Here is a 17549-nt window from a genome sequence, read left to right as displayed (position 1 = left end):
GGAATTGTGATGCCACCAGCTTTGGTTTTCTTTTTCTGCATTCCTCTATTTGGGGTCTTTTTGGTTCAATATAAATTTTAGAATTATTTGTTCCATTTCCTTGAAAAAGTTGATGGTATTTTGATTGGGATTGCATTAAACTTGTAGATTGCTTTAGGTAGCATAGACATTTTTACAATATTTGTTCTTCCTATCCATGAGCATGGAACATTTTTACATTTCTTGTGTCTTCCTCAATTTCTTTCCTGAGTATTTTATAGTTTTCTGAGTAAAGATTCTTTGCCTCTTTGGTTAGGCTTATTTCTAGGTGTCTTATTGTTTTGGGTGCAATTGTAAATGGGACTGACTTCTTAATTTCTCTTTCTTCTGTCTTGCTGTTTATGTATAGTTGTACAGACCAATATCCACTTCATTACATTTTAAATGGAATTGCTCACTCTTTTGTACTATAAAGGATTAGGCAGTATACTAATAATAGCCTGACAAGGAAAAAGAATTTAACTTTTTGAAAAAATACTTGTAATCTCCAAGGCTTATTATGATGTATGTGCCTTAGTGAATTGTTTTTCCTTCTGAGTTTGACATGGAGACTGAATTTGAACTTCAAATTCAAATGGCTTCCCATTAGGTCCACTCTGCAGAGCTCTACTCCAGGGACCACTAGAGGGTCATTGGTTTTCCTCAGAATTCTGAGCTGCTTGGCTGCAGCTAGTGACCCTTAAGTTCTAATGCCAGGCACTTCGATTACTCTTCTGCTTCTGGTCATAATTCAAAGGATAGAATTGGTTTTGAAAATCTTTAAGCAATTTAGGTCCTGGAATAGAAATCTCAAAAGTCAGCTGTTTGAATTCCCAAGCTCTGGAGACACAACAATTTGAAAGCTATGTATAAACCTAGATGCTAGCTTGTTATGAAATTTTGAGAAAAACTAAATATCCTTTAGAAAAGGATTATGAAACAAATGAGTCCTGAAGACTCTGGTGTTCTTGTCAGAACTCAGTGGGAAAGAGGTAGTGGATGAATGAAACTCCAGAACACGGGGAATATTCTTGGTTCTCCATGACCCCGCCCTGGGAGCAAGAACCAAGAACTAGCTCTGATGTCAGAAAAAAAGAATTCAAAGCATGAATCTGGAGACAGTCCAGTAAACGGCGATAATGTGGTATGAAGATCAGCTGATCACTCCGCAAAGGTCCAAAGAACCCCTGGTTCAGTGCAAGGTAAACAATTTTGACATTATGTCCAAGGACTCAAAATTCAACAATACAACCAGTTTTCTACAAACCCAAGAAGAAAAATCAGATCTTCCCAGTGTACTTATGAACACTTTCATCAAGGTGAATGTTCATTCACAATTATATAGTATTTACTAGAACCAATAGTAAGTCTAGAATTCTATATAGGAATGAATCCAGTAGTTCAGCGTAGTCCACCTGAGGATAAACTAAAGCATTTCACCATCAGCTCTGAAACCCACTGTATGAAAGTTGTTCTGGAGACCTTAATACCTTACATTCCAGATTGCAAATGTCTGCTAGGTGAGTGGGTCCTACAAGGACCACAGCAGAAGAAAAGTTTACTGCTGTAAAATGGAAGACCCCTGAAGACAGGAAGTTTGTCATCATTATGAGATGAGTGGCTGAAATCAGGGGTGAGGCTGTGAAGATATTATTTTGGGAATAGGAGGGATATAGCCTAGCCACAGCTAATGGTTTAATGGGATAGTAGACATCAGATGAGCATAAATAGTTTTATTTTTTTTTAATGAAGGGTAATAAAGATTAGCGAGGAAAATAAACAGGTTCCATAAGTAAAAACCTTGTGGGTTTTTGATGAAGAGAGTCAGGAAAGGACCTGTTGAGGAAGCTGACCTATTGTCTGAGACCAAATTACAATCATGGTAGAGGACCTCTAAGGGCTCTTCCAGTTTATAATCCATAAGCTATGAGAGGGAACCTAATGAGCAGAGGTAAATATCATTTCCAGCTACTGGGAGGAATATAGAATGCATTAAATAGTATCTGGGAATAATTCTGAATGTGGCTCCTGACAAAATTAGCCCCCACACCAGTGCCTGTTGTAGTGTCCAGAATTCTAGTATTATTGCATTCCCTCCAGTCTTGCATTACATTCCAGGAAACTTATTTTTAAAAAATAAATTGCACTGCAGTTAATTAGGATAATTCTTCTATATGTAGGGATGTTAGTTACCATAGTCTTCTCTATCACTAGTCCAGGAGATAAGAAAAGTATGAACAGGTTATACTACTTCATGAAAAGAGATAATTTAACATCTTCCTTCCAGAAAACTGGATTTCTTCCATTTCTTCCCAAAAAACTCATACATGTTTGTTTCTGCCAAGCACCAAAACAAATTTTAAATTGTTTTGCTGTTGGAAAGACCCAATATGTGGTTTTCCAAAGACATTTTTCCTCTATTATTTGAAATATGTTTTCAGTTCATTTGTACTCAACTCAAACTGTTGCTTAATGAAAGCCATTTGATGTCCAAGCCAACTTTTAAAGATTATTCCATCTTTCCCCAAAAACCTTTTAAGAGGAAATTATGATCTGCCAGCAAGAAATAGAACTAGATTAAGGGTAAATTTTGTTCTGTCATAAAACAGGGGCTGAACTTTGAAGGGGTTAAAAAAAAAAAAAAACTAACTGCCCTTGATTAGTGGGCATAGGAAACTGGCAAACTTTTAAACTCAAAACAAATGTGAAAGATTCTTAACCAGTGAAAGAAGATGTGATTCCAGGAAAGCCAAAACCTTAGTTTTAGATAAACATATTAGACACTAAATTCAGTTTATAAGTTTAGTTTAAAAAAAAAACAAAAAACAGGTGAAAGACTTTAGTTCCAGCCAACTGACTGACTTCTTGTACCCTGAGGAAGAACAGATGGATGGAATGGTCTGAAGGTACTTCTCCAGCTAAGGAGAAAATAGACCTCAAAATAGATCCCTTAGTCAGACCTCTCATTATTTTAACTAATACTCAGCATAGAATGGCACAACACGGATAATAAAGTATTGTGTTCCCAAAGGCAGCTTCTTGAAAGGCTAGCTTGGCAGCTGTTCATTTCACCTGGAAACTTCAATTCAACATTACAACAAATGGAGTCTGGCAAGGAAGTGTGAGAGATCCCTAATTTATTAACATCAAGAGGCAAGTTTTAAAGGGACAGTTTTCCATTCTGTGCATAATAGTTTAGCAAAGGTCAGAATCGTTTATAATCCCCCAAATGTGCAAGTAAATAACTTTGATTACACAGTAATGTAAGGCGAGGAATCTTCTTCCTCACATTGATTTGGTGAACCTAAGAAAATTCCAAGAATAGTACATCACAAAACTGCATATTTTTCCTTTCAGTGCCATTCTGCCCAAGGGTCCAATTTATCTCTTTCCCCACCTGTCCCCAAACATTTTTCTAGCTATCTCAGTAATGATGGGCCACTGATGCTGAAAGTATAGAGGTGTCCTCCGAGTTTATGTTGCCCAGGGCTATTTGTTAATAGTTATTATTAATATTGAAGCTACCTTAGTAATAATTTTTGCCAATAGATAAGCCTAAAAAAAGGTTTGTTATTTTAGATTTAGATTTATAACTTCAACTTCCACATTTTCTAAAAAAGACACACAGAGAAATAAGCATTTAATTAAAGTGAAAGTCTAATGAATATGAAAAAGTATCTTAATTGTGAATAGGTTTATTGGATTTAGCTTTATTGGGCTTACAAAGCACAGATCTCCTGGGATTGGATATCAATGAGAATATCCTTGGCGCCTTAAGAGAAACAGCTTGGTCATGATTTAGTGACCAAGAACAAGCACAATTTTCTGGAGTTCAAGCATGCTGATAACATTTTTATGAGGTTAAGCCACGGCATATCATAAGCTTGCATTGTATAAAGAATCATATTCCTGGATTTGCAAGGATTCTGTGTTGGCACCAGATTGGCTAAAAGGGAATCCACTGACTCCTTAATTTCTGCTAATCTCTGATCTACTCTTTTTTTTTTTTCCCAATTCCTTATCATGCATTATTTCAGTAATATTCTTGGCCATACCATAAACCTGCTATTATTATGATTATTATACACAGTTGACTATATTTCTTTTTGAAGGCAGCTGAAATTCACCATATCAGGGCTGAACTTGTGATCTCAAACATTTTAGGAGCACCTAATCCAATGAACTATATGTACCACCATTCATCCAATTTTACAAGCCAAAATAAGAAGACATTCTCAACAATTTTTTCTCTCTCTCATGAATCCTAAGCCTGATATCCAGTCTGTTAAGCAGCCAACAGTGTAGTAGACACAATATGTTGTGGGAAGCACTAGATTGTTTCTTTCCCTCTCTTTCCTGTATTCTATTCTATTCACATTTTCCTCTCTCTAGTGTCATACACATGTAAAGCTTTTGCAGACACTGCATCTTTTGTCCATAACTTCTTACTCCACCTGTTCTGCTCTAATCTTGATTAACTTCTTCCTCCCTATAGCTCCACCAGGATATAATCTTTGTTCTCTTTCTAAGTCAGGTAGTTTTTTGATATCTTGTCTTAGAATTATGTTCCTGTTTTAATAACTGTTATTGGTTTTAACTATGCATCTTCTTGTCTGATAATATGATTATCCTCTATCTAGAATACAAGATCCACAGATTGGGAACAGCATCTGGTTTTGCTTACCATTGTATTCACATAGCCTAGCATAGTTCCTGGGGTCTAGGAGAAGATAAAAATATATCTTTCCAGAAAATAGGAGAAACACTATTTGCAATAAGAAATAGTGGATTTATTTCTAAAACAACCAGTAAATAAATGAAATACAGAAAAAAGTTAGAGAAAGTCAGTGAATCCAAAAGTCAGTTCTTTAAAAAGATCAACAAAATTGGAACATCTTTAGCTGGACTGACCAGGAAAAAGACAGAAGACACAAATTACTAACATGAGATGTAAAAGAGAGGACATTACTTCCAACCTTACAGAAATAAAAAACATTATAAGAAAAGATTTATATTATATGACAATAAATTAGATTAATTAGGGAAATTTTTTTTTTAAATTCTAGAAAGACACAAACAACTGATATAGACTTAGGAATAAAAGAAAATCAGAATATATATAATAAATAAAAATTTGAATTAGTAGTTTAGAAAATGTCCCACAAAAGTGCTTGAGCCCAGAAGCCCTTCATGAATGAATTCTAGCAAACACTTAAAGGAGAATTAATACAAATCCTTCAAAAACTTTTGAGAAATATAGAAAAGAATGGATTACTTCCAAACCCATTGTGTGAGACCATAATTATCATGATATCAACCAAATAAAGGCAATAAAAAAGGGGAGAGGGAGAAGGGGGTGGGATTATGGACATTGGGGAGGGTATGTGCTTTGGTGAGTGCTGTGAAGTGTGTAAACCTGGTGATTCACAGACCTGTACCCCTGGGGATAAAAATATATGTTTATAAAAAATAAAAAATTTAAAAAAAAAGGGGAGAAACTACAGAACAATATCCTTAGATTGAAAATTTTTCAATAGTCATTTCAATAAATTACCATCAAACAATTAGATGTCTGAATGCAGAATATTTAACTTGAATCCATATTTTGCACCATATACAAAATGAGCTAAAAATGTATTATAGATCAAAATATAAAAGCAAAACTATAGAACATGTAGAAGTAAAACATAGGAGAAGATCTTTGTGACCTTGTATTAGGCAAAGATTTCTTATATACAATACCAAAAGCAGTCTATAACAAATTTATTTTTTTAAAAGATTTATTTATTTGTCAGAGAGAGAGAGCGAGCACAGGCAGGGGTGGGGCACACAGAAGGAGAAGCAGGCTCCCCTGAGCAGGGAGCCCAATGCAGGACTCAGTCCCAGGACCCTGGGGTCATGACCTAAGCCTAAGGCAGACAATTAACCAACTAAGCCACCCAGGCATCCCAACCTATAACAGATTTAATAAATTGAACTTCATCAAAATTAAGAACTTATGCTCTTCAAAGAAACAGAATGAAAACACAAGTCACAGACTAGGAGAAAATATATATCTACTATATAACCTAATCATTCCACTCCTAGGTATTTCTCTAAGAGGAATGAAAGCATATGTCTACAAATGCCTGGAATTCAAATTTTCATAACAGCTTTATTTGTAATAACCAAAAATTAAAAGGACCCAAATGTCTGTCATCATGTGAATGGATAAGCAAATTGTGATGTATTCCTAAAATGGGATAATATCTTTCAATATAAAGGAATAAGCTATTGCTACATACAAACACATGGATGTATTTATAAATATTCTGAATGAGGAAGCCAGAGGGGAAAAGTGCCTACATATGGTCCCATTTGTATGAATTCTAGGATATCCAAATGCTCTGTAGTGAAAGAAAACAAATTAGTATTTGCCTCAAGATGAGTGTGGGCATGAAGCCAGGGGAGGGAGGCATCACAGGGGGCATTAGGAAGTGATTGGAGATGTTTTTTATCTTGACTAATGTGATGGTTTCACAGGTATATGTATATGTAAAAAGTTATCACATTATCCACTTTAAACATGTTCAGTTTTTTTAATATCAGTACCTCTACAAAGATTATTTTTTTTAAAGATTTTATTTATTTATCTGACAGACAGAGATCACAAGTAGGCAGAGAGGCAGGCAGAGAGAGAGAGAGGAGGAAGCAGGCTCCCCGTTGAGCAGAGAGCCCGATGCAGGGCTCCGATCCCAGGACCCTGGGATCATGACCCAAGCTGAAGGCAGAGGCTTTAATCCACTGAGCCACCCAGGCACCCCTACAAAGATGTTTAAAAACTATCATGAAGGCTCTACTGGAAGCCATTGCTCCTTGTGTATCTGTAGATTTCAAGGACCAAATACTTGCCTTGATGAATATCACTTATTTCCTACCTGAATTTCAGGGTTTATCTGTTCTGCTAGCTATTGTTATTGACATTATTTTAATTATATAATTGATCAAATCATTTTTATTGCCAGGGAAATTATCCTTTCCAAGTGTGATCTGAGTTCCCTTCTAGTTTTCATTCAAAAGAAATCAGTATGTATGGCATTGAGAACAGAAATCACAATATTTGATGGATAATTAAGCATAGCACCTGTATTAAGCCTGGCCTTGGCAGTATGACACCAGATATCAGGAGTTAGTTCCATAATATCTCAAAAGTAAACTTGAGAAATCTTACCTTCCTTTCCAAGGACAGGAAATTCCTCTCACCAAGCCTTCTTCAAGCTTTACTTGAAATGTCTATACAATTGCTTTTGTAGTCTTTGGCTGTCTCCAATGACCTGCATATTTATTTTTGCCTTCTTGTGTGGCTCTTATATCTATAAACAAAGAACACTGTTTAGAATATATTTCAATAAAAATCTTAGCAGGAAATACTTTAAACCATGTTACAAACAGAGGGATATGCCTCATTCCCCAAAGTAACAGAGACTCTCTAGTCCTCAGCATAGAGTAGAGGATGGAGAAAGTAGATTTTACTCTAACTGTAATCAATGAAAAAATATATGTACTGACATATTAAGAGTTATAACCAAGAAGAAGAATGATTGGTGAGTTTCATTTTCCTTATGTTTGTCTATCTTCTGATTTTCTTACAATAAACATCTTATTCTGTTTTAATAAGAAAATTTAAAGAAATAAGTTAGAAAAACCAGAATCAACTTTCTAGCCTTTCAAATTGGTGAAGCTAAAATTACCCAAAAAGGGTAGGAAAGTTTTTCAATTGAAAAAATAAAATAAAATAAAAATCAGTGAAATAGAAGATTCTTGAAAGCAATGATGATAACTTATTTCAGTACAAAATATATTTTGTTGAGATCTGTCCATTCAGTATCAGTCCCTGTGATATCCATGAAGCCTACAAAAATCAGTAAAACGCCACTGCTGCTCTTAAAATAACAGCTAAATGGAGGAGATGCGCACATATACAAGCATAGAAGCTCTTCTATTAATATGCATATGAAGTTCTGAAAATTTCTCGTCAAATTCAACTTCTTGGTTAGACCTACCTGCTATCTAAGTTAACACTAACATCATCTGTGGGTGGTAGTGACACTTGACTGGCTTTTAACTGGCTTTAAACTTGTTTCCCCTTTTTAAATGAAAGTTCTTAAGTATAAGCAATGTTGTACATGTAACAGTGGTGCATCTCTGACATGTAATAGGTAGACAGTGTACTAAATGTCAGAAAGACACAGAAGCCAGAAAGGTGGAGGTATGTGGAGACCTTCAGATCTCTCTCTCTTTGGGAATCACAAGGCTAGAACTTCCATGAATGAGTGAGCAACAAAACCTCATGGGAAGATTATAAATTTATTTTTTGGGGAACTGAAAGTCCCAGTTTTTCCCTTCTAAGGATCAGTGCCTTTATCCAGCAATGGTAAATAGAGACATAGGAGGTAAATGTCCAGGCTGAATCTCCACTCATTTTAGGACTGCCCAAGAATTTGCTAATATTGCCAATTTAGTCTTTTTAGATTTGTTAATTTTTGCAAATTTCTCCTCTGCAATTAGATAATACAGGTATACACACACACAATCTATTCTCATTATTTGTGGATTCTGTATTGTAAATTTGCCCACTTGCTAGACTGTATTTGTAATCATAAAGTCAATACTTGAGGGGTTTTATGCTTGCTTGGGCAGCACATACATTAATTTTGGAAAGATATGGAGATTAGCATGCCCCTGCCCAGGATGACACACAAATTTGTGAAGTGTTCCATAAAAAGAAAATATTTGTGGGGTTTTCATGATCATTTGCAGACAACACACAGAAAAGGAAGAAAAATTTGAATCACCTGATGCACACTTCCAGCTGAAGTCAAACAAGGTCACACACTGTCTTTTTGTTTCAGTTCTCATATTGTAAACAAGTGTCTTTTTCATGGTCCATTAAATGTCACATTTAAAAAAATTTTTTTGTGCTTTTTGTTGATTTTGCTGTTTCAAATGACCCCCCAAGTGTAGTGCTGGAGTGCTGTCTAGTGTTACTAAGTGCAGGAAGGCTGTGATGTGTCTTACAGAGAATTACATGTGTTAGATAAGCTTCATTCAAACATGAGTTATAGTGTTGTTGTTGGTCATGAGTTTAATGTCAAGGATTTGGCAACATATATTAAATAAGGTATCTTTAAACAGAAATATACATAAAACAAGGCTTTGTATTGATCAGTTGACAAGACTGTTGTGACAAGAGGCTTGCAGGAACCTAACTCTGTATTTGCCCCCGGGAGCAATGATTCAGTGTTTGCTAACTCAGTGATTGTGACAACTCCATAGAATGGAACTAATGAAAATGAGAATCATTTGTATGTTTGTATATTTGCACATACATATAGTTTATCTTAAACATGCATGTATACATACATGTATGCATATACATACACATATTTTAAATCTATTTAAAATACATATAACATTTTAAATATGTATAAAATATATATATTTTTAAACATACATATATGCATAATATGTATATATACATACACACACAAATATACATATTGACTAATCAGTTGACTAATAGTCACCATGAGGAGTAATCTTAGTCTTCTAATCCCTGAATCAGCACACATGCTCTATGCTGTAAATTGCACTTATACGTTTATGAGAGACAAGAGAAACTCTCTGAAATTAGAATTTTCCCATAATATCTGGCCCTCATGACCACTGTTCAGTGACACCGATTCTGACTGTAGGAGTGGTGAGCGGTTACTGGAGGATGGCTACTTGCTTTAGCTTCAGCATTCTGGTCAAAAAATATTTTCCAGTGCCTGAGCAAAGGGAATTAGAAAAAGAAGAGGAATGACAAGTAAGAAAAAAAAATTAATAAGAATCTCTGGTATTAAATATCTCTGATACTAAATATCTATTAAATCCCCCTGAACCAAAACCAGGGTATTTTTTTTTATCCTTCTCATTATTTTTAGTATCTGTTACTGCCCTTATGGGCCTCAGCTTTCCATCTGCCAGATGAATTTAATTGAATTCCTTGGGCTAAAAAGCGAAAATCAAGAAGGATTGCAAAGATAGAGAGATATATATATATGCTCTTGAAACAAATGAAAAGGAGACTTAGAAAGAACAAAAAATAAAATTCAGTCAAGAAATACATAACTCAGGCTTTTACCAAAAATACTAGAATAATTACAGGCAATTTTGGAAGCTCAGGTATGTGGTTTCACTTCTATTCAGAGGAGGGTAGTAACCAAATTTAGATTTTCTTTCAAACTGATCTTCACTTTTCCAATTCCATCTTCCAGAAACAACTACCTCTTTGTGAATAGATGTATGAGTAATGACACAAAATGATGAATCCTAGAAGCATGGAGTTCAATATGGAAATCACATGCATATTTTTCTTTATCTAATTAATCAAAACTTGATCCTGTTCTAGGGAAATACTAAGGATATTAGGTGGGTTTTAATTGTAAACAATGACTTGCCAAAAGAATATTTTAAATTTATCCCCTACATCTTTAGAGAATGTGAAAAACCATCTATCTTCTTTAGATCTATATTTGGGAATTTGATTTTAATTTCCACTGTCAAGAGCATTGGGGAAATTGCAATCCTGAAATACGACCATTCTCAAATACATTAAGAGACAAGCACAAAATTGTACTCGGTATGCATACATACTACTGGTCTCGTGACAAGCTCTTCATGGTAACAGGGATGTCCCTGCCTTTGCAGACATAAGAAAACCCATGGCAAATGATGTGCACCAAGAGACTGACAGCTGATCTTCTCCTGCACTTGCCTGCTGCATTATACTGAGTGAGGAGACTTGTGTAGCAAGCTGATAATACATACAGTTTCTCCCCCTCCCTAACATGCTCTCTGCCATTCCTCTTATTCCTTCTTTTGCAGCAACCAACTTCAATATTTGAGGCTCTTTTAAAGCTAATGATCTTGGGCTCTAGAAATATGAAAGGCTAGGGGTGCCTGGGTGGGTCAGTGGGGTAAAGCCTCTGCCTTAGGCTCAGGTCATGATCCCGGGGTCCTGGGATCGAGCCCTGCATTGGGCTCTCTGCTCAGCAGGGAGTCTGCTTTTTCCTCTCTCTCTCTCTCTGCCTGCCTCTCTGCCTACTTGTGATCTCTGTCTGTCAAATGAATAAGCAAAATCTTTAAAAAAAAAGAAATATGAAAGGTTATTATATAGGGAATTATAGCCAGCTGTTTCTCACTCACCTGAAGATAGATCTTGAGCTGCTGCCATTCATTCCAGAAGGACTGAATAAATGCTTCTTGATCATAAAGATGGTAGTGATGGTTGTGATGATGATGATGATGGTCAAACAGCATCAGACACAGAGAAGACCTGGACTATAGTCTGCAGAACCTCACTCTGATAAAAGGAATGTCCTGACTGAAAATTAGGAATTTAGTTGCTGATTCAAACTTACTCTGCATTTAACAAAATTTGCTAAGCATCCATTATGAGGCCAGTGCTGTGATTGAACCCAAGGAATGTATAAAATTATAGGTCAAAAACCTGTTTCTGTCAAGTTGATTTACAACTTACTTCAAAACAAGGACTTTCTTATATGAAATTTTTAAGCAGTGTTTAAAGATAACATATAATTCCTGTACTGACTATTTTTTAGTTCAGGAAGTTTGAGTACTCAAGGGAATCGTCATGAGGGAGTGAGGTTTCTGCTAGGCCTTGAAGAATAGATAGAATTAGGAGGTAACTGAAAGATATGTACTTGTTCTATAAACATTTATACTGTATACCTAACAAGGTTCTAGACCTTCCCAGAATCATAGCATGAGATAGTTAAAAGGCATATTTGAGGTTATAAAGTATACTTTTATTACACAGATGAAGAAGTGATACCTAATCTTTACACTCTCTGGGTGGGAAATCATAGCAAATTAGTGGTAGAGCCAGGAACAGAATATTTCTACTTTAATTCAATATTTACATATGAAAAATAAATAATTTCTCCTGCCTTAATTGTCTAGTTAGGTAACCAGGACCCACATTAGAAATAGCCTGAAAATAAGCAGAAAGTATCATAGAAAACCATTATTACAAAACAAGGAGAAAAAAATCCCTCCATCCACCAAAATCATCACCTTGAAGACGAAACAAGAACCATTTCCATTGTTAAAAAATTAATCTCTCCATACAAAACAGATTCTTTTTAAAGATTTTTTCTTGTGAAAAATAACTGTGATTTGTCAAACATTTCCTATATTCAATTAATCTTTTGATTTTTTTTGTAAGTTTATTGTCTTAAGTAAAATGTCTATAACTAATTTCATTTTAGTGGTGTCAAATTTGTGTATTGGCCAGAACTGTTAAATTCCAGGTTATTTTATTCTAACTTTCCAGACATCAATAAATCTTAGATTATACTTTAGAATAGATCTTGTCTTGTCTGTCTTCCCAGTAATGACAACAAAGAAGCCAGTTATGCCTAAGGCACTGATGAGAGGCAGCATTTACAGGAGTTAAAGTGTAGTCACTGAGTCAGACAGATTGGGCATCAAATTCTACTCTTCACACTTGAATCCCTCTTCTTCCATATGAGAAAAATATAGTTCCTAACTCCCAAGATAATTGTAAAGATTAAAGTAAATAATGCATGCAAAATAATTAACAATTTCAGGTGTGTAGTATATCCTCAACAAATTATAGGTAAATGTTAGTTATTAAGTAGCTTGAACATTGAGATGAGTTATGTTTATGTTTGGCTACTAAATTGGTGTCAAGGTTGCTGACCAGATAATTAAAGTCACAGTTATGACAAAAGGTTATCAATTGTGCATGAAGTTGTAAATGCATCTAATTGAGCATGCAACTGTCAGGGAAAGAAAGATGAGTAGGAGACTACCAAAGACTGTTCTAGCTTGAACATCTGTTAATCACAAAAAAGACACTTAAGGAGACTTTAGCAGCTTTTTTTAAAACTAATTAATTCTCACCAATAAAAGCCTTATTAGCAAACACAAATATATAGTCAACAAAATCACCTGTAATAATACCATTTAAAGTCAATAAGTTTGGTGAATTTTTAAATTTTCATATATAAATGAAATTTTATCTATATAATTATATGCATATATAATTAATAAAAGTTATGGTTTAGAGTAAACAAAGTCAAACCACATGAGCTTCTTATATTCTGCTTTTTCACATATTATGCGATATTCGTATTATTTATTTATTCCATAACATCCCACTGAATGATTATTATATTGCCATTTTCAGACATCATTTCTAATGATTATCTATAAATAGTGCTAAAATGAACATCCTTGGAAAGAAATCTTTGCCTCTGTGATAATTTCTTTAGGATAAATGCTTAGAAATGATTTTACTGTATCAAAGAAAACTAACTTTTTATAGCTCTGTATGCTATACAGGTAAACTTCCCTCTAGAAAGTTTATGCCAGTTTACAGTCTCATTACTATGTAGGGAAGTGTTCAACACCCAATTTGCTACCCTTACCAGGGGTCATCATCATTCATCATAGCTGTAATAATAGTTACTGATAATTACTAAAGCCTTAGCATGTGGCAGGTCCTGTTCTACTTTACAGATGTTATATTTTTTAATCTTCTTAATATCTCTATAATGCATATGATAATTATCCCCATTTTACAGACTAAAAAACTGAGGTACAAACAGATTCAGTTAAATGTCTGAAGATACTCAATTAAAACTGAAGTAGGGACTCAAATCCAGGCAATGTGATTTCAAGGATCATGCTTTTAACTGTAATACAGTATTATTTTCCCACAGAAGTCACAAGTATTATTTTTTAAAATATTTCTGCTATTTAAAAAAAGCCCACTTTTATTTTCTATAATTTTATTAGTGAAGTTAATAATCTCAATATGTTTATTTGTTTTTTTTTAATTTTTTTTTTTAGTGTGAATTTAGTATTCATTTTTATCACTTTATAGAATACTTTTCCCTGGAGGCAAGATTTTGAAATTAGATTCTAATTGACTCTCTCTTTGGAGTAATAATAAATATGGATTTTCAAGATGGTGACACGATTTATTCATTTTCATGAATTTGGGGGAATTTTGCTAATTGCATTCTGTAGTGAGCTTTGGACTCCCTGCCTGCCAATATATATTGCATTTTACAGGTCCTTTTAGATGTTTGCTTTGGTTTGTAATTGATGGATTTCCTGAAAGCAAAAAGTCATGGGAGATTTAGTAAGTGTGAAATGGTAAATATTGAAAGCATTTTAAATATTGATATGAAAATAGATCTCCTAGCTGGATATCTTTTTGTTCTGCTGTTTCTGGAATGAATACATTAGTTTAAAATTTTTAAGCATAACAGATGTGAAAGTGCTAGTGTTTGGATTGGTAATAGACTATTCCCTGCCAGATTTGCTGGTAGCATTTCTATATTCTGGAAATACAAGAGACATTTACAGCCATAGTGGTATTTCCAAATGCTTTAATAAATCTAGTACCCTCAGATGATTATTTGCAATTGTAGAAATACTCCTGGCCTGGAAGAAATTGCTGTGCTTAATGGGGTTTGAGGATTAATTGTTGTATTTAAAGGCTACAAGAAAGAGAATGGGCATGAGGTGGGATGCAATAAAAAGGGAAAGGAAGTCATGAGCCAAGTGTCTTTTGCAATAAGAAAAAATGGAAAATGAGAAATGAGAGTAATTTGGTGAGGCCGAAAGGAATGACATCACTCTTTGGAAGACTGAGACACCTCCCCCCAAGCAGAAGTCTGGGAATCAACAGAGTGCTGAAGTTTGGTTTGGGGCTGAATATGCAAGAAAGTTCCACCAGCAAGGAAAAGAAATATCTCCCCATTTTCTCTTCATTCAGAATCTATATTTAAAACATCATTATAGTATTTGTCATGGCCCTGACAAGAGATAGATGGCCAAATGAAATGAGGTCATTGAAGAGTGTTAAATAAGGATTTTTTTTTCACAAGGGGATGACTGTAAGTTAAGATAATGAACAGAGGTTGGTGATATACCCAGGGTCCGTTAAACTTAACAGAATGGAGCTGTTACTACTTCTAACATGAAGAGACAGAATGGTAGGGGAGGGAGGGTTTTGTCGGAACTGGAGAAAGCCATAGCTATTGGCAGGGACGCAGTCTTTGGTGAACTGATTTATCTCTTCTTCTTCCTCTGATCTCCCGTTGGTGCCTCCCGTTGAGTAAACCCAGTTGGGGTTTAGGAGCCTTGGTATATAATCCACAAAGGTCTGCCTCCCAGGGCTCAATGCAGTATAGAAAAGAGAGGAGAATGGATCCGGAAGATGGATCAGAGCAAATAAATTATGCCTCTGATCAATGCTATTATGCTCTCTGAGGCAAGTCTAAGCTTAGTGCCCTTCCTTCCCTGATTTCACATCTGAAAACAATATGTCCTGAACATCCATGGCACTAGAAAGACACCTCCTCTACCTAAAAGTAAAAATTTTCCAAAAGAAGAAAGGTTTTAAGTACAAACGTCCTCCTACACACCTCAGGTTGTTTGCCGCACCACTCTTCTCTCTCAGTGCCCTTCGGCTCCCAAACAGGGCCCTATACATCACAGTTCATCAATTTTCCGGCCAAAATACTGAAAGTTTGCAGGAAAACGTACTGACAGCAAACAAACAAACAAACCCACCATAACCCTTATGCACTATTGGTGAGAATGCAAACTGGTGTAGCCACTGTGGAAAACAGTTTAGGGGTTCCTCAAAAAATTAAAAATAGAGGGGTGCCTGGGTGGCTCAGTGGGTTAAAGCCTCTGCCTTCGGCTTGGGTCATGATCTCAGGATCCTGGGATCAAGACCCACATCAGGCTCTCTGCTCAGTGGAGAGCCTGCTTCCTCCCCCCTCTCTCTCTACCTGCCTCTCTGCCTACTTGTAATCTGTCTGTCAAATAAATAAATAAAAATCTTTAAAAAAAAATTAAAAATAGAGCTACCCTATAATCCAGTAATTACACTATGGGGTATTTACCTAAAGAATACAAAAACAGTAATTTGAAAGGATATAAGCAACCCTATGTTTATTGCGGCATTATTTACAATAGTCAAGGAAGCAACCCAAGTGTCTATCAATAGATGAATGGATAAAGAAGATGTGGATGTGTATATGGAATATATATGTAATGGAATATTACTCAGTCATAAAAAGGGATGAAATCTTGCCATTTGCAACAATATGGATAGAGCTAGAGAGTATAATGTTAAGTGAAATAAAACAGTCAGAGAAAGACAAATACATGATTTCACTAATACGTGGAATTTAAGAAACAAAAGAAAATGAAGAAAAAAATGAGAGAGACAAACCAAGCAGCAGACTTCTAACTAAAGAGAACAAACTAGTGGTTACCAGAGCAGAGATGGCTGGGGGATAGGTAAAATAGATGAAGATTAAGAGTACACTTACGATGAGCACTGAGTAATGTATACAATTGTTGAATCAGTATACTGCACATGTGCAATTAATATAACACTGAATGTTAACAATACTGGAATTAAAATGAATAAAAATCCCCATCCTGACTGACTCAGAGTAAGTCAGTGGGGTTGCTATAGATGCAATAAAATGGGTAAACACTTGTGAAGAGTAAGCCAAAATGATACAAAAAAGAGCATATATAGACTCAGAGTTGTTTCATGCTACTGTGAAAGCCGTAAATTCCCTGACTCCTTGGGGGACTTGTAATTCCAAGGTTAGAGAAGAGAAAATTCAAAAATCAGGATATTTTAAAGAAACCGGAAATTTGAAATCACCTGAAGAGGGTAGATCCTCACATTTGAGACCCAGGAGGGTCTGTCTCCTAGAACTCTGTTTGGTTAACTTAGTTAAGTAATTTCTATATGCAGAGGCAGTCCATGTGCCTGCTCATTGTGTAAAAACAAACTCTGTGTAGAGCAAATGATCCACAGAGGTTCCTGATTTCTATGGTATAAATTCTCATACATGACCAATTTCAAGGTACCAACATGGTGTCACTGAACTGAAATTGGGAGGCAATATATGCATTTGGCTTTTGTCTGTACAGACTGGTCCCAGCACATCACTGGGTGGAGGCCTCTGTGAAATAGACAACAGACACAGAAGAGCCCACTTGGAAAGTACACCAATTCTTTCCATCAGCTACTTATTATCAGTGGTTCCTTGAGAAGGAAACATTCATATCTAGTTTTTTTTTTAATCAGAAATGAATATTACATTTTGCCAAATGTTTTTTCTGTATCTATTGAGATGATCATATGATTCTTATCTTTCATTTTGTTAATGTGGTTTATTACATTGACTGATTTGTAAATGTAGAGCTATATATTTGCATCCCCGAAATAAACCCCATTTGATCATGGTGTATGATCCTTGTAATGTATTGTTGAATTCAGTTTGGTAACATTTTGTTGTGGATTTTTATAACTGTGTTCATCAGGGATATTGGCCTATAATTTTCTTTCCTTGTGGTGTCCTTGTCTGATTTCATTATCAGGGTAAAGCTGCCTTCATAAAATGTGTTTGAAAGGG

At 35.2% G+C, this 17549-nt stretch overlaps 1 pseudogene; it reads left to right on the top strand.

Moving 5' to 3' along the window:
- The first annotated feature begins 8685 nt into the window (after window positions 1-8685).
- On the top strand, window positions 8686-8783 carry LOC116592181 (annotated as a pseudogene).
- The last annotated feature ends 8766 nt before the right edge of the window (window positions 8784-17549 follow it).

The sequence above is a fragment of the Mustela erminea genome, chromosome 5 (assembly GCF_009829155.1).
Source record: "Mustela erminea isolate mMusErm1 chromosome 5, mMusErm1.Pri, whole genome shotgun sequence".
Classification (NCBI taxonomy): domain Eukaryota; kingdom Metazoa; phylum Chordata; class Mammalia; order Carnivora; family Mustelidae; genus Mustela; species Mustela erminea.
The sequence above is the reverse complement of the archived record's forward strand: the minus strand, read 5'-3'. Positions and strand labels throughout refer to the sequence as shown.